At 41.3% G+C, this 20,003-nt stretch overlaps 1 pseudogene; it reads left to right on the top strand.

The window, feature by feature from the left end:
- Positions 1-330: 330 nt before the first annotated feature.
- On the top strand, positions 331-9,467 carry LOC147092435 (NACHT, LRR and PYD domains-containing protein 3-like; annotated as a pseudogene).
- The last annotated feature ends 10,536 nt before the right edge of the window (positions 9,468-20,003 follow it).

The raw sequence follows: 20,003 nt of genomic DNA, 5'->3' as shown, positions 1-20,003 counted from the left end.
TTTATTTAAATTCAGGACCCTAGTCTCTGAGTCAACTACTTTATTCTCCATCTTAATGAAGAATTCGATCATATTATGATCGCTCCAACCCAAGGGGCCTCGTTCAACAAGATTGCTAATTAATCCTTTCTCATTACATAATACCCAATCTAAGATGGCCTGATCTCAATGTAAAAAATGAACACAGCAAATGCTGGAAATACTCAGGAGGTCGGACAGCATCTGTGGAGAGAGAAACAGAGTTAACGTTCTTCGTCAGTACTGGAATAAAACTGGAGATGGAACAGGATTTAAGCAAGTCCAGGGGCAGGGAAAGGGGAGAGTGAAAGAATGAACAAAGGGGACGTCTGTGATAGGAAGGAAGGCAGGAGAGATGAAGAGACAAAAGATGATTCAAGCCAAAAGGAGATGGTAATAAGACAAGTTAAGAAACAACAGATGACTCTAGATGAAGGTGAAACAGCGATTTACTTGTACTTTTTCAATATAGTATACTGTATTCACTTCTCATGATGCAGTCTCCTCTACGTTGGGGAGACCAAATGCAGATTGGATGACCGCTGTGCGGAACACTTCTGTTCAGTCCGTAAGGGTAACCAGGAGCTCTTGCTCGCCCCTCACTTTAATTCTCTGCTCCACTCACACTCTGGCCTCTCCATCCCCGGCCTCTTAAACTGTTCCAATGAAGTTCGAGGAACAGCACCTCATCTTTCGATTAGACACTTAACAGCCGTCTCGACTCAACATAAAGTTCAAAAGTACAAACAATAACCTCTGCCCCTATCATTTTTTCCAATTATTTTTTGTCTCTCTCACATGACAGCTGTCTTTCAATCTGCCAGTGCCATTTACATTTCATCTAGTAACGTCTTTTGTTTCTTAACTTGTCCCATTACCATCTCATTTTGCCTTGCACCATCATCCTTAATGTCTCTTAATCTCTCCTGCCTTCCATCCTATCACAGACCTTCCCTTTTGTTCTTTAATCCCCGTCCCCTTTCCTTGCCGCTGCACTTGCTAAAAAACCCGTCCCGTCTCCAGCTTATCCAGTTCTGACGAAGGGACATCGACCTGAAATGTTAACTCTGTTTCTCTCTCCACAGATGCTGCCTGACCTGCTGGATAATTCCAGCATTTTCTGTATTTATTTCATATTTCCAGCATCCACAGTATTTTGATTTTGTTTTCTTCAAGTTTGTCTGCGGTTAAGATATAATGAGATGATGGACGTGCCTTATATAAGGGCAGGAGTGGTTGCTAAATTGCCCTCTTACCAAAAAATCACGGTAACATAAGCTGTGGAGATTAGAAGAATGAGAGGGCATCTCATTGAAACTTATAAAATTCTAACAGGCCTTATCTGAGGACGGATGTTCTTGCCATGGAGGGAGTGCAGTGAAGATTCACCAGGCTGATACCTGGGATGGCAGGAATGATGTATGAGGAGAGATTGGGTCGATTGGGCTTGTACTCGCTGGAGTTTAGAAGAATGAGAGGGGATCTCATCGAAACTTATAAAATTCTGACAGGACTAGACGGAGTAGATGCAGGAAGGCTGTTCCCGATGGCCGGGGAGTCCAGAACCAGGGGTCACAGTCTAAGGATAAGGGGTAAGCCATTTAGGGCAGGGATGAGGAGGAATTTCTTCACCCAGAGAGTGGTGACCCTCTGGAATTTTCTACCACAGAAGGCAGTGTAGGCCAATTCATTAAATATAACCCAGAAGGTGTTGTATATTTTTATTAAGGCTAAAGGGATCAAGGGGTATGGGGAGAAAGCAGGGACCGGGTACTGAATTAGGATGATCAGCCATGATCGCATTAAATGGCGGAGCAGGCTCGAGGGGCCGAATGGCCTACTCCTGCTCCTATCTTCTATGTTTCTTTGTTTCTATGAATGCGAATAGTGAAAGTCATTAATAACAGATTCAGTTGCAGCACTGAAACTCAGGACTAATATAAAGAATGATTCAAAATATAAATCCATAAGTTTGGGGTGACAGCATATTAATAGAACTGTTTGTCTATAAGGCGTTCCTTGACTTATACCAAATAGTGGAAAAGGAACATAAGCAGATTTATATAGAAAAATTGGAGAACATGCAGCAAAAGCAGTAAATAACTTCGGATACTTTAAATATGCAAAGTATAAAAGTAATATACTTAAGGAATAGAGGCCATGGTGCCTGCAGTGTGTCCAGCACATTATTTGGAAAGATATGATTTTACGACAACAAGGAAGGAATGAGCGTTTGGTCCATTTCTAAAAATGTGCAGAGGCTAGTAGGTGAATTAAGGGTAGTGAAACATTTAACAATGATAACGTTAGGATTGATATTTATTACAAAAGGTTTTGTGACAAACAAAATGATAAACATTTCAAAGCAAAAAAATTAATTTCATCGAGGGTAACCTATCAGCTCAGTTTTATGTTAAGGAGGATATGATCAGTGCAAGATACACTAATTACTCGGGAATGAAAGGGGTGCAGCACAAACTAAAATTATTGGGAGGTGCAGTGAAACTGAAATAAACACTAGATTTTAAAATTGACTGCAGGCGTGTAGGGCTTGTTATGCGAAACAAATGAAGGAAGCCTAGGTAATATAGTGAACATTTAACAGCTCAATGAGTGACCGGTAACAAAGTTCGAGACAATGATCACATTCCATATACACTTCAAAGAAAATAGTTAGACAAAGAACAGAGCTGCTTAGGGATGAAAAGCGAATGGTTCATATAGAGGACGAAGGATTAACTGAAAAGCTATTGCTGCTATTTCGATGAATCAAGGTGATAATTAGAATGAATGGAAAACTCCTTGAAGTAAAAGGAACAGAAAGACAGACGCAAGTAAAATGGGCCACTGATTCGCTTCAGCCAGATTTACCCAACTGGCCAACACTGGCCAACACCTTGTGACCTATTCTTTATTGTTGTCAACTTGTGCAATCTGAGTTTCTAAAACCAGGCTCAGCTTTCCATAATATTATTGTCGTTAACAAGCAATAATTATTGAGTTCCGTCGAATCCTAAAGCTGTTATCGTGGTTTTTCATTTTTATTTGGCACTTTACCCTTTTCCATCAGTCAGTTGCTGGTTATAATGACAGAAAATCCAGTCGCCCTGGCTGACTCAACGCTGCCCGTTTCTCTCTCTGTAACCTTCTCCAGCCCTAGATCCTGTCGAGATCCCGTCGCTCGCCTAATTCTGGCCTCTTGCGTTCATCGCCCATTTTTATTGCTCCACCGTTGACTGCCATGCATTCAGCGGTTTAGACACTAACCTCTGGAATTCTCTCCCTAACCCCCTCTAAATCTCTAACTCGCTCTCCTCTAAGACGCTCTTTAAAATGTACCCTATGACCACTTGTCCAAATATCTCCCTCTGAGGCTTGTTGTTAAATGTTATTTGTTAATACTCCCCTGAAGCGCCTTGGGATGTTCTGCTACATGAGTTCGTGTTGTTTCTACTCAATTCACAATGTATTTCACGCCTCCTGTCTGGCTAATGGCGAATTTTCTGCATTAACACCCGATTCTGAGCATTTCTATTCATCCAGCTCCTAAGGAAATGAAAAAAGGGAAAAGACGGTTCTTATCCGATTTTGCGAATTACTTCTAATTAAATCTGATTGCAATACAGGTAGACTACCCTTTATCCGGACTTCCGAAAACCAAAACCCTCTAAAAACCGAAGGTTTTTTCGTTCAGCGTAAGTCGTGCGTACGAACGAAAAAACCTTCGGTTTTTAGAGGGTTCCGGTTTCGGAAGTTCAGATAAAGGGTAAGTCGTGCGCACGACCCCCCGCCGACCCTGCCGGCCCCGACAACCGCCGACCCCGCCAGCCCCGACAACCGCCGACCCCCCCGCGGACCCCGCCGGCCCCGACAACCGCCGACCCCGCCAGCCCCGACAACCCCCCCGCCGGCCCCGACTGACTTACGCTGAGCGTCAGCGTAAGTCGTGCGCGCGAACCCCCGCCGACGCCCCCGCGGACCCCCGCCGACCCACCTTCCGAAATCCGAAATTCTCCTTTATCCGAAACTCGGCTGGTCCCGAGGTTTTCGGATAAAGGATAGTCTACCTGTATATGTTTTTTTGTAGAGAATCAGAATCTTAGCTGAAAGCCACGGCAGAAATGATATCTCCCAAATCATTCTCTATACCGTGCTGGAAAAGGTTGCTCGGGCACGAAGAACAATGTTTATCATATTTTTTCAAGTGCAGAAGACCAAACCCCATCTAAAAACAACATTGTCAGATATACTGATCAGATGTACAGAGGGAGAAAGTAATCTAGAAGGTAGGTGGTATCCAAATCTGCTTTAACTTCAGAATAACAAAGTTCATTCTTTATGGCGGGAAGTTGATATTAAGTTAAAGTTTGTGACGGTAAAGTTCGACTCGGGCAAGTACACAAACAGGACTAATCACATTTTCGCACCATGCCAGCACATGCCAGATTATTCGTTCTGTTAAAGTCAATGGATCTGAATATTGGGCAAAGCTTATAACAGGCGATCGATGCAATACCATGGCCCAAAATTCGGGTCCCAACGCATGAGTACACACAGGGTACACATGCGTAGGCCCAACGAAAGTGCCGGTTTCACGCATGCACTGTGCTTGCGTGGGAAACCGGCACTTCCGTTCCACCGAAAGAAGGGGTTAAGAGGTGGAACGCATGCCCAGGAGAGGCAGTGTGTGCGCATTGAACTTACGTTGTTTATCCAGGTTTCTCCAGGAAGGTATGTCTCCAGAAGTTAGACATGTAAAAAGCAGTCGCAAGGCCTGCTTTTAACAAGGAAAGTGTGAAATAATTAAAACTAAAACATTTTTTCGACAGGTTTATTGTTTTTAAATACTTTAAAGAAAGGTTAGTTTATTTTTATCCTCGTTAGAAAATGTAATTATTTCTTTTCAAAATTAGAATTTTTGTTTAACATAGTTATTTTATATAATTTATCGTTACTTTAAAAATGTGATTTAAAAAAAATATTTGAAGTTTTAGTGATGTTTTGGGGCTTGCAGTATTTAAGGTTTTGACAGCTCTTCCTGTCAATTTGATGAATGGGCATTGCCCTGCTACCATTGGCTCTCCGTGGCCCACGTGATCCCAGGGGATGCATCAAACTAATTGCGACCCTGGGATACGCAAGCACTGCGCGCCGGCAGTTGGAGGAGGCCCAGGATTGGAATCGTACGGGGCCCCACAGCTCAACGGCTGGCATGCAAGGTAAGTGCAGGTTGGAGGCTTGCGCCCGCAGTAAGCCTCCGACCCGAATTTCTGGGTCCATATGTTTTGCGTCCCAGCCCATTGCCAATTTCTCCCCAATGTAACTTATGCTTGACAACTCTATAAATACAATGGCCATGAAATTCCGACCGGAGGCTTCCTGCCTGCAGATGCCTCCGATCAGAAAAAAATCTATGATATTACCTGCTGGCTCCAGAAGTCCCGCCACTTCCGCTCCTGGGCCTCTCCACTATTGGCAAGCGTCCGTGGGATCACCTGGGCCAGGCGAACCAGAAAGAAGGGAACGCCCTTCATAAATTTGATAGGTCTCTCTGCATAGACCTGTCAAAAGTATGAATGGGGATCACATTAAAAACCACACTAAAACATTACATACATTTTGAAAAATCACATTTAAAGTGAATTAATATTACATGATATTAAACATTTTAAACAAACATTTTTTTGAAAAAATATATTTTTTAAGGGCTAAAACTGAATTTACATTTTTTAAAAGCATTTTTAAATTATGAATGAGTTAATTTTTTTATCTGTTTTAACTTTTTTAAACTCTTATGCTTTTATCAGGCATAATATTTTTAAGGGATTTCAGCGGGCGGAGTTTTGCAGAAAGCGAAACTCTCCACCCACAGAGACCCCTCTCTTGAGAATTCTTGACAGATCGAAAGTGCCGGTTTTCAGCGCATGCGCTTCGAATGCCTGAAACTGGTATTGGGAGGCCCGTACGGGTGCGTACGCACCTCGTACACACGCGTGGGCATCTGAAAATAATTTCAAATATAACCAAACAATCACAAAGTATAATGAGGTCACTACGAATTATTTCGACTTATTTCAGAAAACGTTAATGACATCGCACAATTTACATGCCCAATTTTAGTAATCTTATCGAAATGCAATTTCTTCATGCATCAACGTGGCGGTGAATGCAGGCAAGTTGACTGGTTGTGACTTATTATGAAGCAGGTTATTTTAACTCAATTTGGGTGAAAATTGAATTGGGTGGGTAAGTAAAAAGGGCGGTATCAGATCTGCTGCCCGTTATGTGCTCGGTTCTATGTTCCCTTCCATTAACCAACAGAACAGAATAACGGGCGGCCTGTCTTGATGCCGTTTGTGTTCTGCTCTGGTCTCATAATGGCCCAGAAATCGGGTCGGGGGCTTCCCGCGGGTGCAAGCCCCCGACCTGCACTTACCTTGTGCGCCAGCCGTTGAGCTGTGGGCCCGAGTGGGATTCTGATCTTGGACATCCTCCAACTGCCAGCGCGCTGTGCTTGCATATCTCAGGGGTGCAGTTAGTTCGATTCGTCCCCTGGGATCACGTGGGCCATGGAGAGCCAATGGTAGCAGGGAATGCTTCATTCATAAGTTTGACAGCCCCAAAACATCACTAAATCTTCAAATATATATATATATTTTAATCACATTTTAAAAATAACTATAAATTACATGAAATAACTATTTTAAACAGTAATTTAAATTTATGAAAAAATTAATTAAATTTTCTAACCGGGTTATTGTACATAAAATAATAAACCTGTGGAAAAAATGTTTTAATTTTAATGAATTCACCACCTGCTTTTTAAAAGTGTAACTCCTGGAGACTTACCCTCGCAGAAAAACCTGGAAAAAAAATGTAAGTTCAATGCGCACGCGCTGCCTCTCCTGCGCATTCGTTCCACCTCTCAAACCCTTCTTTCAGGTAAACGGAAGTGCCGATTTCCCACGCATGCCCAGTGCATGCACGAAACCGGCAATTCCATTGGGCTGACAGGTGAGTACCCCTTGGAGACCCGAATTTCTGGGCAAATGTGTTTGCCTATTTGGAGCGGAGGTTTTAACATGGACATTACGAGATTGCAAGAAATCTCCACTGCACTTCAAAATATTGTAAATTCATATTTTGATACTAACGTATGTTTACATCTCTATTTTTATGCATATATAATATTTTTGGTGTATGTCCAGATATATATAGAAGAGAATAGCAACATTTTTGTAAAAAAAACTAACTAGTTACACAGACTGATACCAAAAAACCCCCCACATAATCCACCAAATATAATGCACCATAAAGCCCATAACAATATGGCATGTCCCAACATAACAAACAGTAAAATGATGGAGTCCTTCTGTTCGCCATCTCTTAGTCTCTGCAAATCTCCCCACTGCTCTGACGCAGAAGACTGCTGCGGGCTCCGCTGACACTAAAATCTGTCTAACGGTTGAAGCATTGAGCAGCAGAATCAGAACAATTGGAATCCCTGGGGTTAGAATATAATGAAGGAATTCCTTTACTGCCCAGATCCACGGTTCCACAAAATCGTTTGTTACACGATGAAAACAGGAGTCGTTCATAACCCAAACTGAGCTGTGAAATTAAGCAAGATTTACTTTGCAATTTATATCGAAGTTGTGAAATCTTCATTACTAGAAGCTGAAAATCCAACAGAAAACGGCCCACAATCCTCAAGCTTGCTTCATGCTACATTTTCCTGGCACTTCAGAAATTCTGTTTTTTTTATTCTATGAGTATTTGGGCAATAAAGTGTAACATAATTAAGTGATCACTCATTGCTGAGATATTTTAGATATTTCTTTTATTTCTTGACGATTAGTTTATCCTTCATAGCACTGATCTGTTAAGTTTTTGTCTCCTGAATTAAAATGACTACACCAATGACGTTGTTCACATTCAAGAGCTAGAACTACAGCACAAAGAAACTCTCTGCAAACAGAACCAGAAACTAACAGACAAAACAGGAAAAGAAAGATCTCAAAGATGTTTTCTGGATGAAAAATATACTGATGTAAGGATTGTTGCTTCCCTGAGTGACCGGAGACTGGTAGAAAATTAACTGAAGCTCCGAGGTAGAGAGCGCAGAGAATTACAGAGGAAAAACATCGAGAAAGAACTGGAAGAGATTCAGTTAGATGAATTGTTGAGTTTCGCTATAACAGGCAGGTCCGGGACAACTGCGGTAATTGGAGCCGCAGGGATTGGGAAAGCATCATGATACAGAAGATAATCCATGATTGGGCCACAGGGAAAATATACCAACAGTTTAAAGTTGTCTTTCCTTTTAAGTTTCGGAACTTAAATTTAACAAAAGTCAATATATGTCTAAAAATTCTAATCCTGGATTCCTACCCCGATTTCGAAAATGAGTTGGAACTTTTGTTAAAAGAACCCGGAAATATATTGTTTATATTTGATGATTTAGATGAATTCCGGCAAACCATCGATTTCACAAATCAGAGAAACGACTCCTCCCAAAATCAATGTTTCGATCCCGAGTGCTGCTGTGAAGTTTCAGACATCGTGCGCTGCCTCATAAATGGTGAGCTGCTCAAAGGCTGCTCAGTACTGATCACACGACGGCCATGGAAGCTGGAGTCTCTGGAAAAGGCAAATAGAATTGCAACGGTCGAAATCTTGGGTTTCAACTCTGAGAAAATAAAGCAATATTTTCGCGGTTATGTTGATGAAAAATATGCGACAGATGTAATCGAGTACATTGAGCAGAATGATACATTGTACACCATGTGCTATAACCCTCTGTACTGCTCGGTCCTCGCTTCATTATTAGAGTCACAGAGGACACAAGGAGAGGGGAACAGATCATTGTCCGTCCCAACCAGCACACAGGTTGTCTCCGTGTATGTCACAATTCTTTTAGAGAGATGCGGCTGTTACGCAGAAACCTCTCCTGACCTGTTGCTGAAACTGGGCGAGTTAGCCTACAAGGGAGTTTGCAACAAAACCGTTTTTATTGAAGAGCAAACCCATCGCCACAGACTTGAACTTTCCAATGTTATCTCTGCATTTATGAGGGAGATTCGAGACGAAGGTCTGTGTACTGTTGTCTATGCATTCACTCACTTCATTGTGCAGGATTTTGTCGCTGCACTTATGAAACGTCTAAACGCACCAGCAAATTGACTGACAGTATTGCTCAATGAAGGGTACACGTGCATTGACGAGAGATTCAATATATTTGCACATTTTCTCGTCGGTCTCTCCTCACGGAATTCAACCGATCAGCTTGAAATTAAATTGGAGAAACGTCCTTCTGAAGCATTCCCGTGTGTGTCGGATTGGCTCACAGAAAATGTCAAAAGACGTGTTCAGAACTTGGAAGATGGGCAAAGCCAAAGGACATTCTTAAAGATATTGCATTATTTTCTTGAATTTGGAGACATAAAACTGATGAAGGCCGCATTAACACCGATAAAGGTAATGAAATTCACAAAGTGCCCTCTTAAACCTTCTGACTGTGCGGTTCTTTCAACTGCATTAATGGCCGTTGAATTCATAGAAGAGCTGAATCTCGGTCGTTGTGGTGTACAAGATGAAGGCATCCATCAGCTAGTGCCCGTGCTACACATATGTAAAATACTCAGGTAATTCATCGAAACAGTTAAATAACAATATCAACAGCTACTGCTTTACTGGCATGTGGCATAATATTAATTAAAAGAAAAAGCGTATACTGAATTTGATCAATTAATAGGCACAGTCTCTCAATACATTCTCTGCTGTGCTAAATAGAATGGTAATATATGGCAGCGGGCTGTATGTTCGGGTAATATCTGAACGTGCTGTGGTGCTCATTTAATTAAATCAGATTTGGTGTTCGCAACATCATATCCGAAACTTGCGCACCTTTCGTACCATGTGGGATCCTGCCTTAATCAGTGAGATATCCACTAATTCACCATATATTAGATCTCTATTGAAATATAACACCATTTCAGATAATCACAGAATCATACAGCATAGAAGGAGTCCATTCAACCCATCGTGCCTGTTCTGGTTTTTCGAAAGAGCTATCCAAATATTCCCATTCCCCGCTCATTCTCCATTGTCCTGCGATTTTTTCTCCTTCAAGTATTTCTCCAATTCCCTTTTGAAAGATACTATTGAATCTCCTTCCACCAGCTTTTCAGACAGTGCATTTCGGATCACAACAACTCGTTGCCGAATTTTTTTCCCTCTTAAATCTGCCTTTTTTTCCCAATTACCTTCAGTCATTGTCCTCTGGTTAATGACACTTTTGCCACTAGAGCATGATCACCAAGAAAATATTCCTCTTTTGTAAACTGTAAACAAAGTTTGATTAATTTACAATCGAGTTATAGATGTACCATTAGAAAGTTCACAATACTTGGATCCGAGCGGATTTGCGGAACTAATAACGTTGTTGTTGAACACATGCTGCCAACTAAGACAGATAGATCTGGGCTCCTGTCTGCCATTCCTCAACTCCTGAATACTCTTTCTAGCGGCACTGCTGTGCCAACGCATCATCAGAGGTCGGGAGAGATAGAAAATAGTGGAGATGTCTCTCTACCTGTTCTTATGCACATTCGAGTGATCTGTTACAATCCACATCAGTGGATTCTCCAATAGACTTGAGAATGATTTAACTGCATTTTGAACCTCAGTGCTTCAAAAAGATAACGTTCCTAAAATAGAAACAAGTTCGGAGGGACGGTCCCCAAATTTACCCTAACTTCTCCTTTTAATGAAGGAAATTGTGCTATGAGAGTCATTTTGTCGGGGATTCCTCTTCGTTACAGATCACCAGTTTAAAGCATGTAAACTGTCAACTACGCAGTGCCTACTTTACATGTAACCGTTTTATAATGTATGGTTAAAACTTGAACACGGGCGTTAGAGTAACTTCTGGGTTCAGCAACCACACTCTCTGATAGCCACTGATTTTACCACAAGTCCTGTATGCAATTAACTTAAGGTAATCATAGAATTGAATATGAATTAAGTGTTTTATATTCTTGGCTGTCCAAAGTGTCCCACGTTAAATATATTATTAATTGACAATATTTCCTGTCTGATGATTTATTCAACATCCATTAATGTTTTTGTTTATTTGTTTAGACTCAATGAGATTAAACTGGGAGATTCGGGAGTTAAACGGCTCTCTGCCGTTCTAACGAATCATGATTGTAAAATACAGAGGCTGGACTGAGTAATTTTGAAGAAAATATCGAACAGCACCAAAAGCGAGTCATGTATGTATACTAATACTAATTACTGTGTTAATGATGATCAGTCAATCTCATTATTCAATTTACCTTATGACCGAAGTCATTTAGAAAGGGGGAAGTCATGCATACATCGGGAACAGGAATCCACCCGTGATTTTGGAATTCCACAGTAAATATTTGCAAGTGGCGAAAATTTAACGTGCCTGTTTTTTATATAATCTCTGTTTATTTTTTCGATCACGGCAGTTTAAAATCTAACGGTCTCACAGATGATTATGTGGAAAATCTTGTCTCTGCTCTCCGTGTAAATGGTTCACTGATGGAGCTGGATCTCAGTAAAGATAATCAGGATGGAGAACAGGCCAACAGATTGATGGACAAGTCTGTTCAGTCATTGCGTAGTCTCATACAGCGTAGTGCAAATCTCAAGGAAATCAGGTGATGTTCTGTTAATTATTTACTATTTAAATGTGATTTCACGTTTAAAATATGTTTTCATATTTTACTTAATAACTGTACTTGTAACGAGAAATAAATAAACTCATTTTCTCTGGAGAATTTGTTTCCATCATACGAGTAAAAACTTTTGTTTTGAATAAGTCTAACAATATCGCTGCACACAGGTAACAAAATACTCCTTACTGATAATATTGTTTCAGCATCTTAATATTTTTCAGGCTGCTACACAATCAGCACATTGCAGAAGAAAAGCAAATTCTGACGGCCCTTGAGCTGCAGATGGACTCACTTTGGAGCATCCACGATTCTGAGAGGGGTGTGGATAGCACATTTAGTGAGTTGGTCACACCGCAGGTTAAGGCCAGCGTAGACAGTACATGGGTGACCAAAAGGCAGAGCAAGGGCAGGAAGGTAGTGCAGAAATCCCCTGGGGTTGTCTCCCTTAGCAACAGGTTCACCGTCTTAGGTACTGTTGTCGGGGGGGGTGACGAATCGGGGGAAGGCACCAGCAGCCAGGCTCATGGCACCATGACTGGCTCTGTTGCAAAGAAGGGAGGGAAAAAGAGTGGCAGGGCTATAGTAATAGGGGATTCGATTGTAAGGGGAATAGATAGGGGTTTCTGTGGTCGCGACCGAGACTCCAGGATGGTATGTTGCCTCCCTGGTGCAAGGGTCAAGGATGTCTCGGCGCGGGTGCAGAACATTCTGGAGGGGGAGGGGGAACAGCCAGTTGTCGTGATACATGTTGGTACCAACGACGTAGCTAAAAAAAGGGAAGAGGTCCTACAAGTAGAATTTAGGGAGTTAGGAGCCAAGCTAAAAAGTAGGACCTCGAAGGTAGTAATCTCTGGATTACTACCAGTGCCACGTGCTAGTAAGAGTACAGAGAACAGGATAGTTAGGCTAAATACGTGGCTTGAGCAGTGGTGTAAGAGGGAGGGTTTTAAATTTTTGAGGCATTGGAACCAGTTTTGTGGTAGGTGTGACCTATACAAAAGGGACGGTCTACACCTGTGCAGAGATGGAACTGATGTTCTCGGGGTAATTTTTGATAAAGCAGTTCGGGAGCATTTAAACTAGTATGGCAGGGGGCTAGAAACCTATGTAGTGAAATAGAGGAAAGTGAAAGGCAGACAGAAATAAATGGTAAAAGGGTGAGGAACAAAAAACAAAGGGCCAAACTAATTCATAAAAAATGTGAGCATAAAAAAAGCCTGAGGGTTTTATACCTTAATGCGAGAAGCATCAGGAACAAGGTAGATGAATTAGCTGTGGAAATAGAGGTTAATAATTATGATCTAATTGGGATTACGGAAACATGGTTGCAGGGTGAGCAGGGCTGGGAGCTTAACATACAGGGGTATTCAGTATTTAGGAAGGATCGACAAAAAAGAAAGGGAGGAGGGGTAGCATTGCTAGTAAAAGAGGGGATAAATGCAATTGAAAGGAAGGATATTAACTCAGTTAATACAGAATCTATATGGGTGGAGCTAAGAAATAGCGAGGGGCGAAAAACATTAATAGGAGTGGTATATAGGCCTCCAAATAGTAAAATAGAGGTTAGGAGGGCATCACGAGGGAAATTAGAGAAGCGTGCAATAAGAGCACAGCTGTCATCATAGGTGACTTTAACTTACATATAGATTGGACTAGCCTAATCAGTAAAAATAATGAGGAGGAGGAATTCCTTGAGTGTTTAAGGGATGGTTATCTGGATCAATATGTCGAGGAACCAACTCGGGAACAGGCTATATTGGACTGGGTACTGTGCAATGAGAAGGGACTAATCAGTAATCTTGTTGTACGGGGACCCTTGGGTCAGAGCGATCATAACATGATCGATTTCTCACTCGAAATGGAGAGCGAAGAAATTGACTCAGAGACTAAGGTCCTGAATTTAAACAAGGGGAATTATGATGCCATGAGACGGGAACTGAGTAGGTCTGATTGGACAACGTTCCTGAGAGGACTGGAGGTAGATAAACAATGGCAAACATTTAAAGATAGAATGACAAAATTGCAAAAATTGTTTATACCAATCTGGAATAAAAGGAAATCTAAAAAGGTGACTCAACCGTGGATAACAGGGGAAATTAGAGACAGCATAAAATCCAAAGATAGGGCGTATAAAATAGCCAAAAAAAGCGCCAGAGCGGAAGATTGGGAACAGTTTAAGATAGAGCAAAGGAGGGCAAAGGGCATGATCAAGAGGGGCAAAATAGCTTACGAAAACAAGCTGGCGGAAAATATAAAAACTAACTCCAAAAGCTTTTATAAATATATCAAAAGGAAAAGACTGGTGAAAACCAAAGTTGGTCCATTGCAGTCAGATACGGGGGAATATATAATGGGAAATAAGGAAATGGCAGATCAACTAAATGCATACTTTGGGTCAGTCTTTACGAAGGAAGACACAAAAAACCTCCCTGGGATATCGGGAAAAATAGGGACATTGGCAAAGGAGGAACTGACGCAAATCAATATCTCTAAGGATATGGTGTTAAGGAAGCTAAAGGGATTGAAGGTGGACAAATCCCCAGGGCCTGATAACATGCATCCTAGGGTACTGAAGGAGGTGGCCCTAGAGATAGCGGATGCACTAAGGATGATTTTTCAGAATTCATTAGACTCGGGAACAGTGCCGATGGATTGGAGGGTAGCTAACGTTACCCCACTATTCAAAAAGGGGGGTAGGGAAAAAGCAGGTAATTACAGACCTGTAAGCCTTACATCAGTTGTGGGCAAAATGCTGGAGTCCATCATTAAGGATGAAATAGCGGAGCACTTAGCAAATGGGGACAGGATAGGACAGAGTCAACATGGATTTACAAAGGGTAAATCGTGCTTGACTAATCTATTGGAATTTTTTGAGGGAGTAACTGGTAGAATAGATGGGGGAGAGCCAGTAGATGTGGTGTACCTGGACTTCCAAAAGGCCTTCGATAAGGTCCCACATAAAAGATTAGCATGGAAAATTGAGGCTCATGGGATAAAGGGGAAAGTTTTGGCGTGGATAGGGAACTGGCTGTCAGATAGAAAACAGAGAGTTGGAATAAACGGCTCATTTTCTGAATGGCAGGCAGTAACAAGTGGGGTACCACAGGGATCTGTCCTGGGCCCCCAGCTGTTCACAATTTACATTAATGACCTGGATCAGGGAGTCGGATGCAGCATTTCCAAATTTGCAGACGACACTAAACTAGGAGGTGGGGTGGGCTCAGAGGAAGAGACCAGGAAGCTCCAGAGCGATTTGGACAGACTGGGCGATTGGGCGGATAAATGGCAGATGCACTATAATGTGGACAAGTGCGAAGTTATCCACCTTGGGTGCAGGAACGGGAGGGCAAATTATTATTTAAATGGCAATAGATTGGGAGAGGGGGAAGTACAGAGAGACCTGGGTGTTCTTGTACACCAGTCACTGAAGGCGAGCATGCAGGTGCAACAGGCGGTCAAGAAGGCAAACGGTATGCTGGCCTTCATAGCAAAAGGGTTAGAATACAGGAACAGGGATACCTTGCTGCAGCTGTACAGGGCACTGGTGAGACCACACCTCGAGTACTGTGTACAGTTTTGGTCGCCTCATCTGAGGAAGGATGTTCTTGCCATGGAGGGGGTGCAGCGGCGATTCACCAGGCTGATACCAGGAATGGCGGGAATGACCTATGAGGAGAGACTATGTAGTTTAGGGATGTACACACTGGAGTTTAGAAGATTGAGAGGGGACCTCATAGAAGTGTATAAAATTCTGACAGGTCTAGACAGACTGGATGCAGAAGGAATGTTTCCCTTGGCGGGTGAGAACAGAACTAGAGGACATAATTTAAGGATAAGGGCTAAACCATTTAGGACAGAGATGAGGGGGAATTTCTTCACTCAGAGAGTGGTGAACCTGTGGAACTCATTGCCACAGAGGGCAGTGTACGCCAGCTCATTAAATATATTTAAGAGGGAATTAGATATATTTCTACGGGCAAAAGGGGTTAAGGGTTACGGAGAGAAGGCGGGGACGGGATACTGAATTAAAGGATCAGCCATGATCTCATTAAATGGCGGAGCAGGCACAAAGGGCCGAATGGCCTACTCCTGCTCCTATCTTCTATGTATCTATGTATGTAATATAAAGGATCATTTCACTGTAATAAAAGAATGAAGGGTTGTTTACCATGTAGCCTGCTTTATGTAAATATTTTAATTATTTTTTCCAGTTACACTCTATAGAATCAGGCCAATTTTTAAAAAGTTGTCGGGGCGTGCTCAGACGAAAACAAACACACACAATAGGAACTGTGTAATGTCGGGGGAATTTAAACACACGGCTACATATTGGTGACGGCGGGGGCGCCGTGTCTACATTAAACATCGAGATACTGGGAGCGCATGTATCTCTGAACCGTGAGCCAACTAATGAAAGGATTATATTAAAACAAAGCTATGCACTGATTACTATCAATGCCACAAATGTGTCGGATTTTACCCGCATTAATCGCACTGCTCGCCTTCTCTGTACATTCAAAGGAGAAGGGAGCTCAGGCATTCCCTCACTGCCATCTCCGAGATCGATGGGACATTATTATGGATTAATTTGTCATTATTTTATTACAATATTGAGTAGCAAGCTTCATTAGAACATGTTAATCCCTTTCTTAATTAATTCCTGTTGGCGTGAATTGAAACTTCTTCAAATTAAACTCCTTTTATATTTTATGTTCATATGTTTCAAGTTGTTATGAAAAGGGTCAACGGGAATGCAACGGTGAAAATACCCACCTGGAAGAGAATCAAGTTCAGTGATTTAAGAAGAGCTCTAGCTTAACTGGACTGGAAACAAAGATTGGCCAGGAAGATAGTAAATTAGCAATGGCAGCCCTTCGTGGCAGATAGGGTACGAATCAAGCATATTCACATAAGGAGGAAAGGTAGGGCTTCAAACGCTAAAGTTCCCGGATGACAAAGGCAATAGACATTAACATAAAATAGGAATTGTAGGTTTATGTTAAATGTCAGGTACAGATAACTGTTTAAACCAGACTTAATACAAAGAGTGCAGTTTGAAATTGAAGAAACAGATGTAAGCAGGTCAAAGAGATTGTACGAGAAAAGATTAGCGTGTAACATCAAATGGAACCAAGAAACATCTATTATAAAGTGATAAAACGTAAACAGATAGTTAATTGAATGGTGGGGCCGAATAAATTTGCAGCAGAGGAGGGGAGTAGATATACTGTAAAGGACAAATATAGATAGAAAGGAATTGCAAAATAGGTTGGCATCATTCTAAGTTAACAAGTTACCCGGACCAAGTCCGACGCATCCTATGATGTGAAGGAAGCTAGGGTGGAGATACAGGAACCTTTGACCTCAATCTGGTAGTCAGCATTGGAAATGGGAGTGGTGCCAGAGGACTGGAGGTTTGTAAATGATACATCCCTGTTCAGAAAATGGGAGAGGGATAATCCTAGTAACTATAGGCGAATTAGTTTTGCAGTAGATGTGCATATTGCCTATCCAAAGGTATGTGATATGCTACCACAAAACAGACTGATTTCGTAAATAGAATCACATGGGGCCGGTGGTAAATTTTGGTACTTAATTGACTAACTGATAGGAGCTGGAGATTAGCGGTGAATGGCTGTTCTTCTGATTCGAATTAAGTATGAAGTGGAGTCCCCTGGGGATGTTATGAGGACCTTTGCTATTATTGCTCCATGTACGTGGCCTTGTCATGGGTATAAGGAATACAGTTGTGAAGTTTGAAGATGATACAAAACTTGGCAATGTGTTAAGTACTGAACAGGATAGTGGAACTCGTCAGGAGGACATGTACAGACGGGTGTAATTAGCTGATAAACGACCGATGCAAATTACTGCGGATAAATGTGAAGTGATGCATTTGGGGCGAACAACATGGCGAGGCATTATAATCTAAACGTTCTATTTTAAGGGGGTGCAAGAGCAGAGTAACATGCGATGCAAAATCCCAATTCCCAAAGCTGCCAGGGAACGTTGATACCTCAGTTAAAAGCCTAAGTGATACTGGGATTTGTAAAGAGCGACATTGAATACAAAACAAGGAGCTCATTCTAAACATTTACAAATCATTGGTTAGACCACAGCTTGAGAACTGTGCACATTTCTTGGCGCAACATTTTAGGCAGAATGTTAAGGCCTTGGAGAGTTTGCAGACAAGGTTTATCAGAACGATACCAGGGTTGAGGGACTTCAGTTATGTGGAATGATTGGTGAATATATCATTGTACTCCTTAGAGCAGAGAAGGTTAAGGGGTAATCTGCTAGAAGTATTGATAGATATGACAGGTTTTGCTAGAGCAAATAGGGAGAAACTATTTCCTCTGGTAAGTGGTTCGATAAGCAGAAGTCATCTTCTTAAAATAATTGGCAAACTAACATGATCGGAAATGAGGAGAATTTATTTCTCTCTAGGGATATTATGATCCAGCATGCACTACCTGAAAGGCTGGTGGAATCAGATTACATAGATACTTTCAGAAGCCAATTGGACTTGTATTTTTAGAGTGCTAATTTGCAGCATTATGTGGAAAATCTGGGGTGTGGAACTAAATTGGACAGCTTTCTCAAAGAGCCAGCACATGCACGCCCTCTGACAGTTCCCCTTCTCTGCGGTAAGATTCTATGATTCTATGAATTTTCTAAGATATTGTTTCACATACTGCGCCAACTTTGATGAAATACATTTGAATGAAAACAGCAATAAATTCACTTCTCTTAAAATTGAAAACTTATGATTCTAACTTATACCTTCAAATGATGAACTGTCCCCTAATAATGTGACTCCAGCCAAGATAAGGGTGCGATTTCAAATGTACATCGTCTTTTCTTATCTTAACAATCGTCCAATATGTCCTTAGTTTTCGGAAAGTATTTTCCAAATTACTGTCAGATAGAACCAGCGAAATAAGACAGGAATTTAAATTACTTTTAGATTAAAAAATCACGAAACACAAGTAATTTCCGAAGCAGTATCACCTCAAATATTCCCAATCACTTCATCTGATTTGCCCGATAATACCCACATCTTTATATGCATAATAATGTATAAAAAGTCTTACCCCTTTGCACGCTCCCTGCTAACACATACAGATAATCAGTCGTCATGCTTGTCTCTCGTTTATGTATCAATTTATTTGTGATTATAAAATCCTATATCCACGTCTTATTGAAAACTGCTTAAAAACTCCTTGATTTTACTGATTGCTAAATGTCTACTTATAGAGCAAAATTGTTATTGGCGAAAGAGATTTGGTAGAACAATCCGTTTTTTCTGTTGGTCAGGCTTAATATCCAAGCGATACAAAATCGAGTTGCATCAGTACTGGCTGCAAGACAATATTACAGCGTGAAAATTACATGGAATTTTTATAATACACATTGGCCGCACAGGAAATTATAACTGAAAATGTTGTTGCAAGAATGTGATTGCAATCATAGAGCAGATTATGTCAAGTCAAAATCAGGTGAAGTCTTGAGGTTGTGGGTGAGAGATGTGGAAGAATTCGCAGGATAAGTTACAGTTTGACAGAGTTCGACGGAATACTCATTCAATGTCCATAACCGCCTCGATACCTGTGAATAGAATGGTTAGGTACAAGAGTTCTGGAAGTTTTTAAGGGCTCCTATGACCGATACGCTCACGAGGAGTGGGCAATCTGGACGCACTAGAGGTGAGTATGCTGCTGGTTGCTATCACAGAATTCAATGCCGCAGCTCATGTTTCAGCTCGTTGCAATCGGTGTTTCGAAACCTACATTTGGTGAATCAGAGCAAGAATGTTTCGATTAAGTCAAAGTCCAGAACTGAAGAGGTGTTATTACCAGAGGTGGGCAGATCTAATTCCATTTAAATTTTCAAAGCACGCATTCCGTCCTTGATTTTACAGTAACTTTTTGTATAGCGATTACTTGTGATACATATGAACAAAGCTATTTACAAGTTAACTTACAGATAATTAGTGTTCACTTAAGGCCATGCGATTTCGCGACAAGGAGCTGGACAATGATATTTGTAGGTGCTGCAGCGCCACCACTTCTCGGAGTTTGTAATTAATGCATAAGAACTAGATCAACAATATCAGTTAGAAATGAGGATACCTGAATGTGTAATGTAGGTGCGTAGAGACAAAAGATTTTTTAATATATTACAAAAGCAACTAATTCAAGAATCATGTAAATAATATGAAAATGAACGACGTTTTCAATGGAATGCTGATTTAATTACCCAGGAGAGGGATTCTGG

This window comes from Somniosus microcephalus, unplaced genomic scaffold (genome assembly GCF_052327205.1).
Source record: "Somniosus microcephalus isolate GS21.2 unplaced genomic scaffold, FLI_Smic_1.0 unresolved_chr2, whole genome shotgun sequence".
NCBI lineage: Eukaryota > Metazoa > Chordata > Chondrichthyes > Squaliformes > Somniosidae > Somniosus > Somniosus microcephalus.
The sequence above is the reverse complement of the archived record's forward strand: the minus strand, read 5'-3'. Positions and strand labels throughout refer to the sequence as shown.